The 5,738-nt window shown below is 52.3% G+C and overlaps 1 long non-coding RNA gene across 1 annotated transcript; it reads right to left on the bottom strand.

The window, feature by feature from the left end:
* Nucleotides 1-1,345: 1,345 nt before the first annotated feature.
* Nucleotides 1,346-5,732, bottom strand: LOC112978081. Its single transcript, XR_003257739.1, has 3 exons — nucleotides 4,915-5,732; nucleotides 2,535-4,044; nucleotides 1,346-2,133 (listed from the first exon to the last, which is right to left on the bottom strand). It is a non-coding gene; the product is annotated as an uncharacterized LOC112978081 (long non-coding RNA).
* Nucleotides 5,733-5,738: the final 6 nt, after the last annotated feature.

Here is a 5,738-nt window from a genome sequence, read left to right as displayed (position 1 = left end):
AGGGGCACTGGTGTGCGGGGGGGACTGGGAGAACTGGTGGGGGCACTGGTGTGCAGGGAGGGACTGGGAGAACTGGTGGGGGCACTGGTGTGCAGGGAGGGACTGGGAGAACTGGTGGGGGGCACTGGTGTGCAGGGAGGGACTGGGAGAACTGGTGGGGGGCACTGGTGTGCGGGAGGGACTGGGAGAACTGGTGGGGGCACTGGTGTGCGGGAGGGACTGGGAGCGCTGGTGGCAGGCACTGGTGTGCGGGGGGGACTGGGAGAACTGGTGGGGGGCACTGGTGTGCAGGGAGGGACTGGAAGCACTGGTGGCGGGCACTGGTGTGCAGGAAGGGACTGGGAGAACTGGTGGGGGGCACTGGTGTGCCGGAGGGACTGGGAGCGCTGGTGGCGGGCACTGGTGTGTGGGGAGGGACTGGGAGCACTGGTCACCTTCCCGCCCTGCCCTTCCATAGCCACATCCAGGAGCACCGAGCTTTTGCTCTCCCAGTTCCCAGTGGGTTATTTAGATGGCTGAGGAACTTCATGAGAACTTTGCAGGCAGCCTTGGTGTCTGTAYGCCCGTGTCCTAGCGCTCCCACCCTGGTGGTCTTCCCATGATTCCCTTCCCGAATCTGCTGAAGTAAGCAAGGATACACTGCAAATGGATTAAAAGCAAAGACAAAAAAAATCCCCCCCAACGGCGTCTCCGGTGGTTGAAGTTCTCCAAGGAGAGCTGCTCCCTCAGAGGACGACCGCTGCAGGACCCGTTCACTTCACTGACCAGTTGTGTGTCTGCGACTGCTGTTGGGTTTTCCCCCCGCGCGCCCACCTTGCCTCCGCGTTTGCATTCCTTGGGCRCTTGTTCCACGCTTTGAGGGGAGAAGAGTCAGGCCGTAGCTCCAACTCTGTGCCAGATGGCCACGGAGGGTCCCAAGGACCTTGGAGCCTGGAACCACAGGGTGTTCAAGACCTAACCTGCAAACTTGGCGAGGAACCAAGGATGCCATGGGCCTGAGAAGAAACTCCACAAATTTTCCTTGCGTGGTCTCCAGCGAAGCACCCTCTGCCTCAGTCGCCCCCTCCGTAAAACACAGATATTAATGACGTAGAGCACCCGCCTGGTGGAAGAGTTTGACCATCGCTGGATGGGCTGATGTGGCTCACGATGGGAGAAACTGAATCCTCTGAGACCTCCTGAGCCTCGCACAGGTTTTCTAGGGGGAGCATGCAAGATTCGGGGGAAGGTTAGGAGATGAGGGGTGGGAAACAGCGTGGTCAAAGGGTGGGAAAGAAGCAGCTGCGGAGCAGGATCATGGACATAACCTAAGTTGCCRTCTACGAAAAAAATAATCCAGTGCAAATATCGCTTCCCTCTACAGGACCTGCATCTGCAGAAGGTCTGAACCAACAGAGTGGCACAACCTCCCCCAACCTCGCACAGGCTGACATCAACTCTGAAGGATATCAACGACTCTGGAGATAGTGACAACTATTGCAAATAGCTTGTTTAACTAATAGATGGCTGTTGACCTTAAAAAGAGAAAAAGATACTCAGTTTACGTGACCTGGACTGTCACACATTTTGCCATGAACAAGCGGTGACATTTTGGTCGCAGAAAGAGCTTGTGTCTCTTCGTTCCAGTCTCACGCCTGGTAAGGAGTAATGATGTTTAGAAAGTACCACCTCAAACACTATCTACTGAATATCTCTTGAGTGTTTTCAGAGATATTCAGGTTTAGATTGAAAGCAATGGCAAGAATCTATTTCAATACTAGTTGAAAAAAAGTGAATAAAAAAGATAAAAGGATTTGGAAAAAAAAATCCCTCGTTCACCACTGAAAATGGCAATCTGTACTTTGTCACATTCTTGGCTTCTTTGACTCATTTCCTGATTATATGTGGTAGCTGCTTATGTGATATGTGGTTTTACACAGTCATGAAAACACCAAGAAACAAGTTGGGTTTTGTCAGCGACTTTTACAGAGGGTTGTTTGGTTGTTTCAACAACTTTGGTTCTGTTTCTCCGGTGCTGCTACAACTATTTAAATGTTTCCATCACGAGCTTTTGAGGGAGAAGAATCAATYGGCTCTTCCTCAAGGAGGAATAACCTTCTGCATATAATCTCAGTCAGTCTGTCACCCGCTGACCTGCAAAACCACGTGATAAACTTCACACTCATTCTCGGAAAAACCACACACACGTATACCTGAGTGCTGGAGGATCCTTGCATACGTAGGGAGCTGAAGGTGGTATTTTAGAAGACTTTTCCTTAACGTGTCATCGAAAGACATGACAAAATTATAGGTCTGGAACAAAACTGGGTTCTCATGCTGCAAGATACCGAAGTGATTGTAGGAGTTTTGCCTGAGTTGAGTGCTGGATGAGGCAAAAGAGCTTTATGGAGGACACGGACCTGATAGCATTTTAGCATAAAGTAGACCTTTGGGACAAGGAAGTTCTTGAGTTTGCATTTCACACTCTTCCATGCTGTTTGGTTTGACGGTCCTTCACAGAAAATAAAGCAAAGCAGAAATGAGTGGGAACAAACCTCTTTCTGTCCAGCTGGATCAAACCAGACGTGCTCAACCTTTGTGGTGCCATGTAGCAGCCGTGTCAGAGTTCCTCTCCGCTTCCGCAGTCACCCCTGCAGAATTAACCTGAGCCATCAGTGACCTTCCCCCATGCAGATTCCCTCCACAGCAACTAAGGGGAAGTTCACGCTTTGGATGGTCTCATAGCGAGGACAGGAAGGGGATCCTCCAGCAGGTCACCAATTTTCTAGAAAACTGTAGAAAGGAATCCATGAAACCACCACCCCACTGTCATATTAGGCTGAAGCTGGCTAATGGCTTCAAAAGTTCATGGAAAAGACAGGCAAAAATAGTATGATTGCAAGCCTAATTTCCTTGGGAAGCCAAGCAAAAGCCAAGCCAGTCCTTCATGCCACGTATTATAATGAAATAGGAGAAAGATAGAGGAAAAACTCAGGGTTTCCACATATTTCTGTGTCATCTGCTGTCCCATGATTCATACCTCACAGGAAAAGGGGAGGGAGCCCACAGGTCTTGGGCCGTTCTCTGTTTGCAGGTTGCGTTTGTGCACCTCACCTAGTGGCGGAGGATCCTAATACTTCCACGCACAAAGTCAATAATGATCTCAAACTTAATTATTTGCTTTATGTTCCCTGTTTTTAAGCCTGATGACTCCATAGCTTTCAAGAACTATCGCTTCCACCTCCCTATTTACTCATTTCATTGCAACTGTTTTCTTAGAGTGGCTGACAGCATCTGCATGTATCATTCATTTTTTTTCTGAATAAAAGAGGAACTAGATCTTCAAATGACGACCTCTTTATTTTAGACTTGTAGCTATGCCAGAACTTCATGAGTCATTCTTTCAAAGAAGCCAAATAGACAACTGCCAGGAACTAGGCCCACACCAAAGTCAGATCTTGGGCTGTCCTCTTACGCGGACTGCACATGTCTACCTGCCCAAAAAGGCATGAAGAACCAAACAGCAATATAGAAACTCCAGTCAGAATCGGTGTCCGACCTTCAGAAACTCCAGTCGTTACTCTCTTCCTCTTCCTGCCGCCCCAAAAATAGACAGCAAAGTTGCCTTAAATCCCTTCTGCTTTTGTAATAGTTGAAAATGGGAGCAAATCACCGAGAAAGAATCTGTCACCAGAAATCCTAATTTTCCTCATCAGAAGTAATTCTTTATGCTAAGATACTCGTGTTTCATTGCTGCAGTGCCTGAGGACAGCCACACTTGTGAGGGAAACACATTCAGTCTGACTTCGGCTCTGCTTTTYGTTACAGAAGCTCAGAGTCCTCCTTACGCCTCCCAGAACGAGGCCTGCAGTTACAGAGGGCTGTTCACCTTACGCCCTCGCAGGGCAACCGGGAACACTGGCCTGGGGAAGATATTTCTGTCTCGCTTCACCCGAATATGAAGGCATTGGAACATGAAGAGCCTTTTTTTCTCGCTCCTAGGCAGGCGATGTTTAGGACTAACACCACCGGCGAGAACTCCAGCCTTTGATACGTCAGCAGGATCTAGAAGGACAAACATGGGACACACTGCTGAGCAAAAGCCAGCGAGGATCAGGAAGCAGCATCACCATAAACGTATCAGCTGTGCTATGTCGCTGCACAGCGCAGCCACAACGTGCAGACACAGCACTCTCCGAGCRTGAGATCCCAGCACAGGGATCTCTGCCCAATGCTCTCAGTGCGGCACATATGCAACTTGGGCTCGGGGCCATCTCCACAGCCTGGTCCCAGGTGGTTCATGTCTCCTTCTGTCAGCAGCAACGGGGAAAAGCAAAGTCTTTCAACGCAACAAGCTCCTACGCATGGCAATCGGCCAAATGATCGGCCACGGCTCGTTGCTTTGTGCCTACAGTACCCRAAACTCTGGGCGGTCTCCTCTCCAAGCCCCCCTACTGTCTGGCACGGCTGTAGGCACATTTCTGCAATGCAAACATGAAGCCACCGTTAGGCACACGGTGTTCGCACAGCGCCTCGTGTAACCTGGATTGCCCTGTACCGCATCCTGCCGGCTATTGCAACATCGACCGGCGGCAGCGTCATCATCTCAAGCGCCTGCCCCRCGCCTCACGTGCCCACGTACGGCCACCTCCCCTCGTCAGCCACCTTCGGGCATGACGGGGACGAAGGCAGCTGCGCCGGAGAAACGAGAGTGCTCCGCTCAGCGGACAGCCGCAGAGGCAGCGCAGCAAAAATCGTCATGCCATTAATTACCGCGGGGGAAAGGGGGAGCAAGGAGAAAGTCCCTCAGTTTATACACGGCTACTCAAGCGACCCGTTGTCTCCCTGCAAGGCTGGTAAAGAGATTCCAGGTGGTGGAGGGAAACTGGATTATTTATCTACTTTTTCTGCTTAAACATTCATTTGTCCCCCTACCTCGTTCTCGCGGTGAATCCACCCCTAGGCCACGCACTTGCATGTTTTCAACGCGGCCCCCAGGAGGCAGGAACAAAACCCTGAGACATGGGTAGTTGGAGGGAGACCTTGAAAGGAGACCTGTCACCTTTTACACCCTGGGGCAAGTCCTCACCAGAGGGGTGATGGAGCTATSCCCTGCCATGGAAGTGCCCCATAGCCCCAAGGACACCACAGAGCGGGGCCTGGAGCCACCACACGAGAGCGGTCCTGGCCCCAAGGCCCCAGTGGGGCAGGTGGGTGGTGGGGACCCCCCAGGGCCTTGGGCAAGGGGGCAGTGGGGCTGAGGGAAAGCCCCAGGGAAGGGGCAGAGGGGCAGAGGGAAGAGGTGAAGAAAGGCACTGAAGGGATGTGGGAGGAGGCTGAAGGAAGGGATCGAGGGGCTGAAGGATGGTGCTGAGGGAAGGAGCTGAGGAGATGAAGGGCAGAGCCAAGGGGATGAAGGATGATGCTGAGGGAATGAAGGATGGTGCTGAGGGAAGGAGCTGAGGGAAGGGGCTGAGGAGATGAAGGAAGGCACTGAGGAAAGGGGCCGAGGGGATGAAGGAAGGAGCCGAGGAGAAGAAGGATGGTGCTGAGGGGATGAAGGATGGCACTGAGGGAAGGAGCCGAAGGGATGAAGGATGAAACTCAGTGAAGGGGCCGAGGGGACGAAGGAAGGAGCCGAGGGGAAGAAGGGTGGCGCTGAGGGAATGAAGGATGGTGCTGAGGGAAGGGGCCGAGGAGCTGAGGGAAGGGGCCGAGGGGCCGAAGCGTGGCGCCGAGGACGCGGCGGGCGGCCATGC

This window comes from Apteryx rowi, unplaced genomic scaffold, assembly GCF_003343035.1.
Source record: "Apteryx rowi isolate R43461 unplaced genomic scaffold, aptRow1 scaffold_9, whole genome shotgun sequence".
NCBI classification, from domain to species: domain Eukaryota; kingdom Metazoa; phylum Chordata; class Aves; order Apterygiformes; family Apterygidae; genus Apteryx; species Apteryx rowi.
Note: the sequence above shows the minus strand (reverse complement) of the source record. Positions and strands in the feature narration are given on the sequence as shown.